The following is a 17353-nucleotide window of genomic DNA, read 5'->3' as shown; positions in this document are numbered from 1 at the left end:
AGCATGATATTGGGAAATTTTCCCCACCCCCCCCCCCCCCCGCCGTGGTGCTGGGGATCAAACCCAGGGCCTTGTGCATGTGAGGCAACCACTCTACCAACTGAACTATATCCTCAGCCTCCATCTGGAATTTTTTTTAGCAATAATTCCAAAGTAACTTATGTTCAAGGTACTTCAGATCCATTCAATTCATGTTCATCAAGTACCAGCTTCTACTTGGTAATGAGCAAGGCAAGGGAATGGTGTACAGTAAATGATGTCCTCTACTGCAGGGAACTCAGGTAATGCCAATCATGTTGTCCAGGCGACACAGATGGGGAAGGCTATTCCTTACAGCCTATATTCTCAATTTTCTAGAAACATCAAAGTCCTTTTCTAGTTCAAAAGGAGATCTTCAAATCTAGAAATAATTCCTGCCTCAGGTGAAACAACCTTAATGTCCAACTGTAAGGTGTTTGTTAATTCACTAATTCATTATTTCATGCCATGAAACATCCTTGCTTACCTTAAAAAAAGAATCTGGGCTTTGAATTGTAGCTCAGTGGTAGAGCACTTGCCTCATTCGTGGGTTCGATTCCTAGCACCACATATATATGAGCAAATAAAATAAAGGTCCTTCAACAACTAAAAAATATTGAAAAAAAAAAACCAGATTCTGGGATCATGTGGGTTTCATACTATGTTGTGAAGGAGAAAACAAGATAGCATAATGTTTTTCATACTATGATCCCATTTATGTGCAAAAAAGAGATAATTTATTTGCATGGTTAATAGTGATTATTTCAAAATAAATAACTGATTTTTTGCTTTTTCATTATAGTTGGCTTTAACTTTCTTATTTAAAAATGGTATTCAGAAGCATATCTGAAATGGTTACACACTGTATGATTCCAACTATCATGACATTCTAGAAAAGGCAAGAGTATAGAGGACAAAGATAAGCAGTTGCCATGTGTGTTTGGGTGGAGGAAGGGATGAATAGGCGGAGCACGAGGATTTTTAGGGCAGTGAAACTATTGTGTAAGACACAGTTATGGTGGATGCATGTCATTTTACACTTGTCAAAACCCATAGAGTGTATGAAACAGAGAGAGCGACTAATGAAAACTATGGACTTTAGTTAGTGTATCAATACTGGCTCATCAATGTAACAAATTTACCACAGGAATGCAAGATGTTAATGAGAGAGGAAACAGCATGGGAGGGGGTTGAGAAGAAGCTCTCTGTACACTGCTCTACTTTTCTGAAAACTGGAAAAATACTAATATATTCTATAATGTTTTAACTATGCAGAAAAACAGAATATAATAAACCCATTCTTTTTTATCAGATTTAATAAGTCTTCAGACTTTGCTATATTTGTTTTAGATCATTTTTATTTCATTTTTGTGGCACTGGGAATTGAACCCAGAAGCCTTCTACCACTGAACCCTACCCCCAACCCTTTTTCAATTTTAAGACAGGGTCTCATTAAACTGCTGAGATTAGCCTCAGACTATGATCCTTCTGCCTCAGCCTCCCAAATTGCTGGGATTACAAGTGTGAGTTACCATTTGTGATTTGTATTAGATCATTTTTTAAAACAAATAACAAATTACAGAACAATTAAAGCCCATGTATACTCCACCTTAATTTCAACCTTTTTCCTCCTTCCCCAGGGAAAATTCCTTCTATCCATTATATATAAAAATTCACACACATATATAATATTCTTATGTATTTTAAGTTCCCAAACAAATTGAATTATACATCCAACTCTGCAAATTATCTTTTTATTAATCTTACATTAACAACTATTCATGTTGATTCATGAAGCTCATTTAAACTGCTATATAGCATTCCATTATATGAGTATTCCACAATAAAAAGTTCTAAAATAATGTTTGGGAATATATCTTAACAATACAAAGAAGTACTCACAAGGTTAAGTGAAATAAACAAGATATAGAACATTGTTTATAGTATGATACAAAACATAGGTACATACGAAGTAAAATACTATAACAAAAATATAAAAATATACATGTGGGCTTATGAATTATTTTTCATATTTCTTACATCTTGTGCAATGAGTAAGCATTGATTTTATAATTTTAAAAGTATGAATAAAAGCATGCAATACTATTGAAACAGAAGTTACAGCTGCATAATCTGTGAAATTATCACCTCCTTGCCTGCCTCCATTGGCAGAACCCCTGGATAATCTGTAAATAAACTCACCCTGTTTCCACCTTGGGGATTAAGCAGGGGCAGCAACTGGCCCTACAGCTCCCTGTCCCAGTTGCCCTCTCTCATTGGTCTCTGCAACACATTGGATTGGGTTTGGTGCATGATACCCACAATGCAATTACAAGATTGACTATAATTATGCCGCAGTGATATTATGGGATTGGATATAAATATTCTTGCTACACGTGAGCAGGGTTTATTTCTGTCCACATTTTACCATCTGGCTGCAGTACACCCTTTCCTAGCTCAGAGGAAGGGAAGAGCACCCATTCAAGTCGGAGGCAAAACGGGAGTGGGATGGGAGTGTTTAAACTATCAAATTCTGAAAAATCATCTCAGCAAAATCATCTCAGCTTGTGTGTTGCTAATGGGACCATTGTGTCAGAAATCACAGGAAAGAGGCAGCAGGATTGTATGGGTTTATTTATTATTATTATTATTTATTATTTTTTTTTGAGACAGGGTCTTGCTGAGTTGCTCAGACTGACCTCAAGCTGTGATCCTCCTACCTCAGCCTCCTGAGTTGCTGGGCTGCATGGTTTATGTTGCCCTTTACGCCAAGCACTCAGGCAAAGAGATCTTCATTTCTGTCCCTGCATGAGCTTGGACTAAAGCTTGGGAAGGCTTGCTCAAGTCCTAAGGCTCCCATGGTTTTGAAGACTCTCCTTGCAAAGGTGCCCACATCCTCACCTTCTGCCTCAATCTTCCTTCCCCATTCAAGTCCTCCATCTGCCCCTGACTGCTAGACAGTTCCATCTGCCTGTCCTACTGTACCATCAAACTAAATTCAGAATTATGTGATCTTACCTACCCAAACTAGATCTTCCTCTGGATTCCCTATTTCTTTTAATGGAAACATCACTGGTCATCTAGAGGTCATCTTTGGTCCCTTTCTGCCTCAGAACTTGTGTTCCAGCAGAAGGCAAGTCTTGCCACTCCTTCCCCTGTGAATCTGGTGCCCAGATCTAGCACAGTGCTTGTTCTCAGTGATTGACAGATATTTGTTGACTGAATGAATGAGTTGATAATCAAATGGCTCTTCCTTTCTATTCTTCCTGATCACCTTCCTAGCTCTAGCTCTTATTATGTCAAACTTGAACTATTGCAGTGACCTTTCAACTGGGTGCTTTGCCTAATCTTTCTGAGCTCCAGTTCCTCCTGCTACTGTCACCAGACAGGTTGTCCTTATGTGCCACTCCCTATTTAGACACATTTGGTGACTCTTCTAGGCTACCCTTAAAATTCAAAACCATATCAGCTTTCAAGGCCACTGCAGTCTAACCCCAATTAACATATCTAGCCTGTGATTAAAACTACTCACATTTTTTTTCTGTTCTCATACATCTTGCACTTGATCCTCACAATGACTATGCCCAGGCCATTCCCTTAGTTTGGACTGATATTCCCATCTCTATCTGTTCTCCAGACCTTACCATCTTTCTGGACACAGCTCCCATTCTCTTCTCTTCTATGAAATTTCCTCAGATCACTCTGGCCCTGAATTTCTCTGGTCCAGGATTTCCTGTCTATGCTATTGTTTGGTAATTAATTATGTTTCTGCATTGTGCCATTTTTTATTTTATTGGGGTGAACTTATTGTTTATCCCTTGTATTGACTTATTTTTTAACCTTTTCTGTGCTCACCAACTTTTTAACTAGATCATGTGACTCTGCAGGGAAACTGCTGTGTCTTAGGAACTTTTTTGCTTGGGTGATTTTGTGCTTCATCCCTTCCCTCCTTCATCTCCACTCCCCACCGTGACTGACTCATGACCCAGGTCAGCCACTCCCCTAGTCACATATTCCATGAATGACTGATCATGGTCTCAATAATCCCGACCAGCCTAGTTGAAGTCTTTTCCCAGTTTTCATCTTACTGAAGCTCTGGGTTCTCAGAAGTGGCAAGGTGTGGATCTGGGACCACTACGTTCCCCTTCAGGTGATAAAGGTGGTCTGGGCTGCAGTAGACGAGGAAGTGGCCGACACCTAGAGAAAAGTAGTCAAAGGTGAGAAGAGAGAGACCTGAAGATGGTTCTTGGGTACCTGCATCCAATGATGATAGAAACAGGTTTATCCTTGGCATTTTATTGGCCAAGTGAATACATTTCCCTTTTTAAATTTGAATTAGCACAAGTTAGATTTCTGTTATTTTAACTGGCAGAAGCTAATACACTTTGCTTAAAGAAAGGGATGGATTCCTTTTATGACTTGTACATATACTATTTTAATACTTTATAGGTTTATATTAACATTTTCTGAGGAGCTGGTACAGTGGTGCTTGTCTGTAATTCCAGCTACTTGGGAGGCTGAGGCCGGAGGATCATAAGTTTGAGGTTAGTCTCCGTAACTTAGCAAGATCCTGTCTCAAAATAAAATTTAAAAGACTGGGGATGTAACTCTGTGTTAGAGCACTTGTTGAGCATGTGCCAGGCCCTAGGTTCAATCTCAGTACTGAAAGAAAAATAAAAATCTGATGATAAGTATGCTTTTAATCATTTTAGCCAATTTTGAAAATAACAGAAATGTTTAAAGAAAAAAATTAATATCATCCATATCTCCATCACCCAAAGCTATTGCTATCTGCCTTTAGCTTGCTTTTTTCCTTAAATCTTTCTCTTTTTTATTCTTTTAAAGCCTTTATTTTTTTATTTTTGATAATTTTTTTATTATTAGTTGTTCAAAACATTACAAACCTCTTGACATATCATATTTCATACATTTGATTCAAGCAGATTATGAAGTCCCATTTTTACCCCGTATACATATTGCAGATTCACATCGGTTCCACATCCACTTTTTTACATACTGCCATACTAGTGTCTGTTGTATTCTGCTGCCCTTCCTATCCTCTACTATCCCCCCTCCCCTCCCCTCCCCTCTCCTCCCATCTTCTCTCTCTACCCCATCTACTGTAATTCATTTCTCTCTCTTGTTTTTTCCCCCTTTCCCCTCACTTCCTCTTATATGTAATTTTGTATAACAATGAGGGTCTCCTTCCTTTACAATGCAATTTCCCTTTTCTCTCTCTTTCCCTCCCCCCTCTCGACCCTGTTTAATGGTGATCTTCTTCTCATGCTCTTCCTCCCTATTCTGTTCTTAGTTGCTCTCCTTATATCAAAGATGACATTTGGCATTTGTGTTTTAGGGATTGGCTAGCTTCACTTAGCATAATCTGCTCTAGTGCCATCCATTTCCCTGCAAATTCCATGATTTTGTCATTTTTTAGTGCAGAGTAATACTCCATTGTGTATAAATGCCACATTTTTTTTATCCATTCATCTATTGAAGGGCATCTGGGTTGGTTCCACAGTCTAGCTATTGTGAATTGTGCTGCTATGAACATCGATGTAGCAGTATCCCTGTAGTACGCTCTTTTAAGGTCTTCAGGGAATAGTCCGAGAAGGGCAATAGCTGGGTCAAAGGGTGGTTCCATTCCCAGCTTTCCCAGGAATCTCCATATTGCTTTCTAAATTGGCCGCACCAATTTGCAGTCCCACCAGCAATGTACAAGTGTACCCTTTTCCCCACATCCTCGCCAGCACTTGTTGTTGTTTGACTTCATAATGGCTGCCAATCTTACTGGAGTGAGATGGTATCTTAGGGTGGTTTTGATTTGCATTTCTCTGACTGCTAGAGATGGTGAGCATTTTTTCACGTACTTGTTGATTGATTGTATGTCCTCCTCTGAGAACAAATCTTTCTTTTTATGCTTTTTCTAAATCAATGTCATTATATTATTTTCAGTTTTATATTCTGCTTTCTTTATGTTCATTACATTGCAAATGATTAAGCATTCACTGTTTTATATAGTAGTCTTCAACTTTGCTTATTTTTTTATTTTAAAAATGTTCTCTTTACCCAGTGACTTGGGAGGCTGAGGCAGGAGGACTGTGAGTTCAAAGCCAGCCTCAGCAACTGCAGGAGGCCCTAAGCAACTTAGTGAGACCTTGTTTCAAAATTTAAAAAAAAAAAATTTTAAGGGTAGGGGGAATGGCCTGGGGATGTGACTCAGTGGTTAAGTGCTCCTGGGTTCAATCCCTGGTACCAAAAATAAAACAATAGAGATATTCTCTTTATTTTTCTTACTGTTGAAGAGAGGGCTAAGGTGAGAAAGTGAAAGAAAGACTGGGGAAAAGAGGAGAAAGATATCAGGAATACATGACGGAGAAAGAAAAGAGAGCAGAGATGACCCTCCTTTGCTTCGTTACAAGTCCATATTTTATCCTGCTTGGTTCCAGAAAAGATTTAAGGCACTATTGTCCTTGTAGCCTTAGGACGACAGCTCTCCCATCTCTCTCCCATGGTGGTGGCTGCAGGGGTTGCTGTGGTTCTGTTCCTGTGCCCCTGAGGCTGAGCCAGAACTGGCTTCTGCAGGCTGCAATTCAAGATGGCCAATTCGCAATCCTAGCAGAATCAATCTATTAGAAACTAATGAGGCACAAATAGTTCATGCACTTTGAGGCTGATCTGCCAAATGAGATAAACAGGGCTCAATCAGCAGGGAAAATCAATGATGCCAAAATGCATTTCAATCTAACATCATTTCCCCCTGGGATGCCCACAACATCACATTCTATTGTTTTGATGCTTCTGTGGCAATTCTTGTCTAAGCTTCTGTAGGCTAGGACAAGAGAACTCCCTCACCCAGCTTCACACTCCCAGAGGCTGGTAAATGCCAAGATTTGGTGGCTAAGACTGAGAGGCCTGGCTGGCCAATGTGTGGAAGAAGGGAGGATTATCTGTTTTGTAAATAAATAACCTATGTTTATAAACCACCCTCTGTACCAGGTGATGTAATTGCAACTAACATGACTATGAACTTTCCAAGACCACAAATATCAAAAGCATCATATTATAAATTTACATTTATAAAACAAAAGACAAGAGTGATGTTTTTAAAATTCTGTCATTTTTTTTTTGGTACTAAGTTTATTTTCCCTTCAATATACTAGCAAGATATAATCATGAAAATTTTACGAATTATTGATAAGTAAAAAGAAAATATTTGACATCTCTATTAAATTTTATTTCTACTTGCCAAATTTCTCTCCATGCAGAATTATCTTAAAAATAAAACCATGAAATACATGCTGTTTCATAACCTACTTGTAAAAAAATTGTAATATACTGGTGTAGACTATCAATGCAGGTCTTTTCTACTGTCTTGGTGTTGCCTGGGAGGGCCACTGATGCCCTCTGTGTTTGGAAGCCAACTCAGTCCTTGGGAGACCTGATTGGAATGAACAGTTTAGCTCAGGAAAGTGGGGAAGGGATCTGGAAACACCATGTCTGATCCTGGATAGAGTATCTTGCAGAACCTGGAGGCCTAGCCAGTCAGCTAGTTCCAGGGCAACTACTAGGGATGAACAACCACACAGATTTACTCAGCAGAGCATCAGGTTAAATCCAAGGGTAACCAGAAAACTGAGGGTACAAGCTGAGACCCAAGGCATAAACTAATAAAGAAGACTCAGGGTGAAGCCACCCCAGTTTACCTATGGATAAACTGATGTAATTAATTCTTTCCTCCAGAGCAAGGATTGGATCAATATTTACCAATCCCAAGGCCAGAAAGAATGAAAATCAGGTAAGTAGTTGTTGCATAAAGGAATAACTAATCTGCTTTTCCAAGCCATCCTGGCCTTAGGTCAGATATTATCTCCTCCAGGAAGGTTTCTCTTATCAATACCCCTCTACTCATTCCCTCTACCCCCAGTCCCTGATAAATACCCTTCACTGAGACTCATCCAACACAACAATGAAAAGACAAATAATCCAATTTAAAAAGTCAAAATATGTGAATAGACATTTCTCCAAGGAAGATGTATGAATGACCAATAAGGACATAAAAAGATGCCCTAACATCATTTGTCATTAGGGAAACACAAATCAAAAGCATAATGAGATACCCCTTCATCCCCACTAAGATGGCTATAATAAAAATGATGGACAGTAACAAGTATTTGGGAGGATGTGGAGAAATTGCAACCCTCATATGTCCCTGGCATCAATATCAAGTGGTGCAGCTGCTTTGGAAAACAATTTGGCAGTTCCTTAAAAAGTTAAACATAGAGTAACCATATGACCCAGCAATTCTACTCTGAGGTAAGTACCCAAGAGAACTGAAAACATATGTTCATTAAAAAGTGATACGTGAAGGGCTGGGGTTGTGGCTCAGCAGTAGAGCACTTGTTTCACGCGTGTGAGGTGCTGAGTTTTGATCCTCAGCACCACATAAAAATAAATAAACAAAATAAAGGTATTTGTCCATCTACAACTAAAAAAATAATCGAAAAAACAATTGGTATGTAAAGGTTTCTAGCAGTATTGTTTATAATAACCCAATAGTGGCAATAACCAAGGGATGAATGGATAAATAAATTGTAGTCCTCCATATGATGGAATATCATTCAGCCATAAAAGAAGAAATGTACTGACACATTCCCCATTAAAACATCATGCTAGGGGCTGGGGTTGTGGCTCAGTGGTAGAGCACTCGCCTGGCATGTGTGAGGCACTGGATTTGATCCTCAGCATCACATAAAAATAATTAAATAAAGGTATGGTGTCCATCTACAACTAAAAAAAATATTTTAAAAAATTATGATAAATGAAAGGAGGCAGACACAAAAGCTGTATATGATAGCATTTATTTGAGAAGCTCAGAATAGGCATTCTATAGACAAGAAGTATCTTCTTTTTGTGGTGATGAAAATGTTCTGGAATGAGAGGTAATGGGGTTGAACAACATTATGAAACTCTTGGATTATTGACGGGTGTGTCTACCATGTTATCTTGTGACTGAATATGTATTTATATCTTTCCTACAACACTGAGCATCATGAAGATGGGACTTTACACATTTTTTTGGTTATGCAGCTCCGAGTAGAGAATCTGAAGCCGAATGGCTAATGAATGGCTTGAGATTCTCTTTCTACAACCCCAGGACTACCTGTCTGGCTCTGCTTCCCACCTTCCATGAACATTTTGGGTGTTCGAAACCCTAATCCAGATACAGTGTCCTCTGGAACCAAAGAGTGGGCCTCATCCACCCAGCAGCCACCCAAAGCCTGGGGTTTGAATACCAGTTTGGATCAACATTGTTTAATGTATGGATCAGGGATCACACTGAGTCCAAGCAAAGGGGCCACCACTGACCTATCAGGGATCATTTCTCTCCTGCTGATGAAGGATTCATCATGGATAACCCTTCTCTAGAGATGGCAGCTGGGTTGAAACAGTTTCTGGGGCCTAGTTCTAGCTTGCTCTCTAGTCATGCTCTACTTCCACTTCAAGGTCAAATGAAGTCCTTGGTTCTTTTGGCATAGGGGAGGAGATAGAAATAGGTATCTTTGTCCAGTTGTCCCTTGTACAGAATACAGTTGCCCTTATTCCCTTGGCTATACAACATGCTCTCCTGGCCAAGATTATTTCCTTCTTATAGACAGAGCCAGATAAACAGGTGGGTCATGCAAGCACTGTTACAATTGCCAACTTAAAGGGGGCTCCTCACACTCCTGAAAACTGGTGAATTTTTCAGGCCTCCTCTTAGAGAGAGCCTATGTGTGCCTGGATGAATCACTCAGTTCAGACAGTTGGGGAAGCAGGTGGAGAGTTCCCTAAGCGACATAGCCTAGTGACTAGGGAGGGTCACTGTACTGCCATCCAAGCGGGTGGGTTGAGGTAACTGAAGCTTTAGACTGCTGAGTTGGGACAGGGCAAGCAAGTTCAGAGACAGGACAGACCTGCTAAGTAATGCAAAGGGATTGAAACTCCGTGGGTGCCCCAGCCATTTCCCCTTCTGCCCTTCCCTTGATAAATGCTGAAGAAGTGTAATTAACCTCCCCAGAGCACCCATGTGAATCAGTTTGATCCTCTGCAATGAGTTCCATCAGTGAACTCTTCCTGCCCCCTCTGACAAGCTTCCAAGTGCTTCCAGAATGTCGGTTATTCTTTTAACATCATTGTTGTTGATTTTTTAACCTTGTTAAGGTTACGTTAGTTCAGTAAGGCTAGTTGCCCATTTCGGAAGTCGTGTTTCTCCGTGTCTATTCAGAATGGCTTCTCTTGCTCTCTCTCACGTTCTCTGGTGCTCTCCCCCCTTCCCTGTGCCTCCCTTCTCTCTTGCTTTTTATTCCTCTCTCCTGGGTTCCTCCCCTTGCCTCTCAAGCCTTATCCAGAATGCCTCTCTTAAAGCTGTCAGCTGCATCCAACAACTCTAAAAATGGTTTTTCTCAAGTAAACACTTCATTAACTAACTTACTTTAGAGTAGTAAGTCTTCTAAAGTAAACTCAGCACTTTCTAACCCACAACACCCCTGTCACTCAGCTTTGCCTCGCTGTGACCAAAATACCTGGGGAGAACAATTTAGAAGACTCAAGGTACTAGAGGTCTCATTCCACAGTCAGACTCCACTACTCTGGGCCCAAGGTGAGACATGGTGGAAGGGCATGGCAGAGGAAAGCCACCCTTAATTCATGACAGCCAGGAAGGGAAAAGAGAGAGACCCACATAGTAGCTCATGCCTGTAATCCCAGCAGCTCAGGAGACTGAGGCAGGAGGATCGTGAGTTCACAGCCAGCCTCAGCAAAAAGCGAGGCACTAAGCAACTTAGTGAGACCCTGTCTCTAAATAAACTACAAAATGGGGCTGAGGATGTGGCTCAATAGAAACAGGGACAAAATATAATCCCCAAAGACATGTCCCCAGTGACTTCCAGTCATGCCCTACCTTCCTATAGTTACCACCCAGTAATCTGCTCAAATTATTAATCCACTGATGAGGTACAGGTCTCATCATCTAATCATTTCACTTCTGAACATCCCTGATTAGTCTATCACATGAGCTTTTTTTTTTTTTTTTTTGGTGGGGGGGTCACTTCATATCCAAACCATAATAGTTAGTCAGAAAAAGCAGACCTCAGCAGCTTCTTTCAGACTGCCCCCTCCCCTTGTCCCTTTCCCCAAACCCCAACCTAGGGCAGATTTTTCCATACATTCTGTACTTCTAATTTCTCCCGAAATTCCCCTAAGGTTAGCATATTAAATGTTTTTATTTTGATTATCTGATAGCATAAAATAAACTCCAAGCCAAACCTTGCACAGTTGGTGAAATACAATTATTGGAGGGTAGATTATTATTATTATTATTATTATTTTTTTGTGGGGCTGGGGATTGAACCCAGGGCCTTGTGCATGTGAGGCAAGCACTCTACCAACTGAGCTGTATTCCCTTCCCCTGGAGGGTCTATTATGTACTCATGATTTCATCTAAGGAACAATACCAGACATGTCAGAGCAAGTTTTTTTTTTTTTTTTTTGGTACTGGGGATTGAACCCAGGAGTACTTTACCTCTGAGGCACATCTCCAGTCCTATTTTTATTTTTTATTTTGAGATGGGGTCTCACTAAGCTGCTTAGAGCCTTGCTAAGTAGCTGAGGCTGGCTTTGAACTTGCAAACCTCCTGCCTCAGCCTCCACAGTCGCTGGGATTACAAGTGTGCACCACCACTACTGGCAGGAGCAAGTATTTTTAGATGGATAAACCAGAGTCTTGTGGTTACCGATTTATATTTGTCCCAGCATGGTGATTCCCACAGCTCCTCTTGTTTTCTACCTGGTCCCACAGACATCTCCTGACTACTCTCTACCCATCTCATCAAGCTTTCCTGAAGCAGCTGGAAATCTTGGATTTATCATTCCAATTTCAAAACAGCTCTTTGCCCTCAGGCATGTGTGTGTAGGTTAACTTTTTTTCCGTAATCAGTAAGATACAAGAGAATCAGTTCTTTCAGGGAGTTTTGTTCTTTCCACTACTTGCTTCACTTTCTTTAAAATGCTGTGAAATAAATTAGGTATAAATCATTCCTGGGGTTTTTAGTTACATAGCAGCTAAACCTTTCTCTCATTCAATTTTCTTCTCTCTTGGCGTTGTGCAGCATGGTGTCCCTGAAAATACCTATGGTCCAGCGTTGGGTAACTGGGGAAACAAGTTACCAAAACTGGAGCATTTTAAGTAAGTATGTTTCTCAATGTTGCCTCCTTGTAATGATAATAGTATCCACTTATTGAGGGCTCATGTATCAGAAAGTGTGTAAGTACTTTACACTGCATGGTCTCATCTATGGTTTGCAAGTGGACCTTAGCAGGGTTGTGTTCCCCCATGTTGCATCTGAATGAAGTTTGTCAAGAGTTCCCCACTGGCCACTGGAGCCAGGATTCTGCCAGCTGTCTTGCTCCTCTGGAGTCAGCAGCCCCAACCACTGTACTGCTGCCATCTCTAGATGGGCTAGTTTATTTCCCCCATCCCAACCTGCATGACCCTGAAGATGGAGGAAAGGCTGAGGACTCAGGTATCCACCTCAAAATCCTGCTCCCTCCTCTCCAAATTCCTCACACATATGGCCTGCTTGAGGGATGCTGCTTAATGCATGTTTACGATACTGGTTTGTGTGCACGACTCTCCTGCTTCATATTTTTATTTCTCTCTAACAGTGGAAAGACTGCTGGGAATAATCTGATGCACATGAAGAGAAAATGAGAAGTTTCTAATAAGATTAAATTACACTTAAGCACAGTTTTACTAGTGTGTGAAAGCACAGTACTAAACACTTGAGATGAGCAGACACAAGCCACAACCTTATAGAATTTACAACCTGGAGTAGAGAGGGAATGAGGAATAAGACTACACAGAAATACACAAGAGTTCATGCCAAATATGGTAAGTTCCACGAGAAAGGAGGAAATGGAGCGCTGTAGGGCCAGGAAGCAGGAGCCCTCCCATTTCCCTGGGGAAACCACGAATGAGTCCATGTGGTAAAAGAGAAGTGATTGAGATGGAGAGTGGAGTGCCCCCACACTTTACTCTAGGCTGTCACTTGTACACTACGATGGCCTACAAAGTTTACAGGACCTCTGGAAAATAAAAATGCAGGACCCCCTTTTAAAAAAAATGAATTCCAAGATGAGGAGAGCAGGGCATTAAACCAAGTGTGGGACCCTTTCTCAGCACAGGCTGCCTGACCAGGGAGCGGACCCTGCTTCACACAAACAGCCCTGGCCTCCGTTTCCTCAATGCTTCCCTGTGCAAAGTAGGGAACCTGGTCTTGCTCTCACCATCATATTTCCAGTGCATAGCAAGAGGCCTGCTCCCCAGAGGAATCAGTGAGTGATTGGAGCTAGGAATGAACTGTTGTAATTATACCTGATGATTCCGGAATGGCGTTTAGCATTAAAGTGTTATTAGGCCATTTTTGAACACTTCTTGGGAGAGATGTTTTGGATGAGTCTTGAAGGATAGTAGGAATTTTCTTTCTTCCTGTTTTCCCCTCTTCCTTTCCTTTCCTTCCTTCCAGTATTTTTCTCAAACACTCTAATGATAATGTTTTGCTTTACTATGAGAAATGTCATAGTTACACAACCTGGAACCACCAGAGGGATGACTTGAAGACTTTGGACTTCACATTCCTTGAGATAACTTCCCACTTACAGAGATGGCCTTGATTGTACATTCAATCTCCCCGGATAGAATCTGGATTTTTCATTTTAAAATGATTTCATTTTATTTTCATGAAACAATTTGATAGATGTTTATGAAAGGGAAAAATCAGAACAATAAAGATAAGCAAAAATAACTACTCACAAGTCCATATGAAAAGTTCTAATGGGGTTGAATGAAACCAGTTTTCAAACTACTTTTTCATTCAATAGTTTATTTTGAGCATCTTTGTGTGCTGATAAGTGTCAATAGCCGGCATGGTGGTGTATGCCTGTAATTCCAGATACTGAAAAGGCTGAGGCAGGAGGCTTACATGAACCCAAGAATTCCTGCTTGACCTGGGCAACATGGTAAGACCCCCATCTCAAAAAAAAAAAGTGTCAAATATACTTTTTCATTTTTTTATGGCTGTATGGCATTTTGTCAAGTAGTTATACTGTTAGTTCTCTAACAAACACATTGTAATTGAACGTTTGGATTTTTTGAAAAAGATTTTTGTTTCTTTCTATTTTTTTCCTTTTACTATTCTACACAATGTTGCCCTGAATTTGCTGACTTTTAGTCTCTCTATTCTATTTCCACCTCACAATAATGATAGTATTTCTTCCTGGGGTTGTTCTGCCGTGTTAGTTAGTACACGTGAATCTCTTAGCACAAGCACAGTACAGTGCGTAGTAGACTAGATGTGCCCAATAAATATTTGCCGTTTTTACTTTATAGCCTAGAAAAAACTGTTTCACTTAAATCGTGCTGTAAGTTAATAGAAAATGGGAAGTGTTCTTTGCAAAGCAGGAGGATGCATGGGTTGGGGGAGGCAGGGGCTCAGGGTTCTATTGGCTTGTCTGGTTGCTTAGAGTAAGTTCCCACATAGCTAGGAGTCATCTAATCTTTTTCATTTTTTGCTTTCATACCCGAGGACAGCAAGTGCTCAGCAAAGACTTGTCCACTGTTCCCTGACATCTAAGAACTTTTGCAGATGGGTTTCCCCTCAGCTTGTGCAGTCAGTAAGTCAACAGGTCACCCCACCACACACAATCTGTTAGTGGGAACATGCTGCAGCTGAAGAGTCTTGTCAAAGGCAGCCTGAGGGGTGACTGCCCTACTTAAAGGGACTTCCAGGGATGTGGAAAGTTTAGCATGGAGGAAGCAAGTTCCAGACCAGCTACTTGTTGGCTCTGTGACCTTGAGCAATCAGTTTTTCTTCTCTGGTTCCCCTCTCTGTTTTCCTTTTCTATAATTCTGAAGGGAAATGGAGAAGGTCAATGGATGCCAAGCACAGTGATTAGTTCCGAACATAGCCTAATACTCAGAGTGACCTTCCCTCCACTTGCACACCACCGTGTTTTATTTTATTCACTCTGCTTTCACATTGCAGATGATCTCTTTCTTTTGTCCCTCTTCCTCACTAAAATGGAAGCTTCCTAAGGATAGAGACCTTACCAGTCACCCCAGGGCTATATGTGAATATAGGAAAGCTCAGAGCCCAAGTTCAAATCCTGATTATATTGCTTGCTATATGACCCGTGGCAAGACATTTAAACATTCTTTAGTTTTTCTGCTTTGAAAATAGGGATTAGTAATGGGACTTCTCATATAAGGTTATAATGATCAAATGAGAAAATATCTAGGAAAAATTAAGTACCTTGGCTGGTACAAAGTGTAATAATAATAGCAACAAACATTGATGGAGCACGATGTGGAGGACCTAATGTAAATGCTTTACATCCTTAAACTATATTAATCTTCATTCTTTAAAATCGGAACTACTGTACCATTTTACAGATGAGCAAACTGGAGTCTAGGGGTAAAATAATTTATATGTAGTCAAAACACATTAGCTGTTATTTTATGACTAAGTTTCCTCCAGCTCCCTGAGGGCGATCCCTTTGAAAGACTGGAAGGACCCAAAGTTGGCTCCGGACTGAAAGGGTTACTCGGTGCGAGCGAGCGCGCGCCTTATCAGCGGGGACCCGCGGGACCGCGCAGGGCTCACAATGCCGCGGGCGGGGCGGCGGGCGCTACCTCGCCTCCCATTGGCGCACACGCCCCTTCCTGTCACGGCCGGGCCAGGCCACGCCCCCTGGGCGCTGCCAGAGTGGACGGTTCCAGAGGCATGCTAATGAGGGGCAGGGCGCCGCAGCCCATTGGCCAGCCGCGGAATGTCGGTGAAGTCAGCGCCGAGTCCCAGAAAAACAGAGCCGGGCCAACTGCAGCGTGTAGTGTGAGTGGGGCAGGACGCGAGCCGCCCGCCCGCCGGCGACCCGCAAGGTAAGCCTGCGCCGCTGGCCAGCCGGGCCGCGATCGCCCGCTCCGGGGCGGCGGAGAAGGGGGTGTGCGCCTGCCCGGCCCCCACGGGCGGCGCCTTTGTTTCGCGCTCCAAGGAGGTGCTTTTTAAAGGGCCAGCTGTTGGAGGGACTTGGGGGATCCCCCTCCTCCAGAACATCCTCCCCTGGTCACGGGGACTGCTGTGATCCCCTGCGACCAAACGGTCTGTCATGCTTGCTCGGTAGATCTCCAGTCCTTTACGGAAAGTTCCCTAGCATGCAGGGGACCTGGGGCATTCCAGGTTTCTTTCTTCTTTTTTTTGGTGGGTAGGGGGAAGTGCGATCATGGCCACTGCCAGAAGAGAATGTCCTCCCGCCTCGGGCTGGGCTGCAACATGGGTGGGTGGAGGAGACTTGAAAGCCCCGGTGGGTTTGTGTTGCAAAGTGAAACTACCGAAGGGCTCCTCTGCAGCAGCCAGAGGAAGGAGGAGGGAGCGAGCGGCAGGATGGAGGCATCTCAGGTGTGTTCATTCATCAGCATCCCCTGGAGCAGAGGACGGCCTGAGGGGCGCAAGGAAAAGGCGTCTGGCCCGAGCCCGCCTGAACCGGCGGTCGGTGTGTGTGTGTGTGTGTGTGTGTGTGTGTGTGTGTATGCGTGTATGCGCGAGTGTGCGCGTGCGGGGACTCCGTGCCTGCCCATCCCTCCCATGCTCCTTCATCTCCCGGAGTGGCTGACAGCATCTTGCTAGGCATCTCATCACTGAGAAGGACGCGAAGCAATCCCTTTCTCTGAATTCCCGGGGCATTCCCACCTTGCTTCTTTCAGACCTGGCTTCCTTGATGAGCGGTAGTGACATTCAAGACAGAATGGAAAAGAGGCATAAAGTCATTATGTTCCTTTCATGGGGGAATGTACTGTCGAATTCTGCATCCCCGTGCCTCCGCTGTCGTAAGATGGCTTTGAAATTCACCAGTGCACGCTTTCTTCGAGCAGACAGAATTTATTATGCTATTACACGGCTACATAAAAGCAGAAGGGATCCAACTGAGCGTGGCTCATTTTATCCAGTCCCTCGGTTTTCCCAGCATGTTCTGGCTAAGGCTTTGGATTTTTGTGTTAAACACTGAGTGCTGGGATGCTCCTGTTGTCATATGGCCGACCCGCTGAAATTGCTCCAATTGATTTCACTGTCAGTAGGAGGGAGGTTCATTTAGAGACTCATGGAACCTTTCTAGCATATCTGGCCTCTGACTCCATCTCCCTACCCCATCCCTGAGTGCCTTTTTTTCCCCTTTTTTTTAGGTGAAGACTAGGAATGTCTTGTCTGTCTCCACTCTCCTTGTGTTTTGGGCTCTATTTAGA

General features: G+C 42.3%; 2 long non-coding RNA genes across 2 annotated transcripts in view; one reads left to right on the top strand and one right to left on the bottom strand.

Annotated features, from left to right (window-relative positions):
- Positions 1 to 2354, bottom strand: part of LOC125617962 — a 31640-nt gene extending 29286 nt beyond the window's left edge. Inside the window, exon 1 of the long non-coding RNA XR_007349092.1 lies at positions 2221 to 2354. This is a non-coding gene — a long non-coding RNA (uncharacterized LOC125617962). The remainder of the gene's footprint in view (positions 1 to 2220) is intronic.
- Positions 2355 to 15830: 13476 nt separating this feature from the next.
- LOC125617960 overlaps positions 15831 to 17353 on the top strand; it is a 78061-nt gene continuing 76538 nt past the window's right edge. The window contains exon 1 of the long non-coding RNA XR_007349090.1: positions 15831 to 15994. This is a non-coding gene — a long non-coding RNA (uncharacterized LOC125617960). The remainder of the gene's footprint in view (positions 15995 to 17353) is intronic.

This window comes from Marmota marmota, unplaced genomic scaffold (assembly GCF_001458135.2).
Source record: "Marmota marmota marmota unplaced genomic scaffold, marMar, whole genome shotgun sequence".
In the NCBI taxonomy this organism is placed as follows: Eukaryota; Metazoa; Chordata; class Mammalia; order Rodentia; family Sciuridae; genus Marmota; species Marmota marmota.
This window is presented reverse-complemented; position numbering and strand designations above follow the sequence as displayed.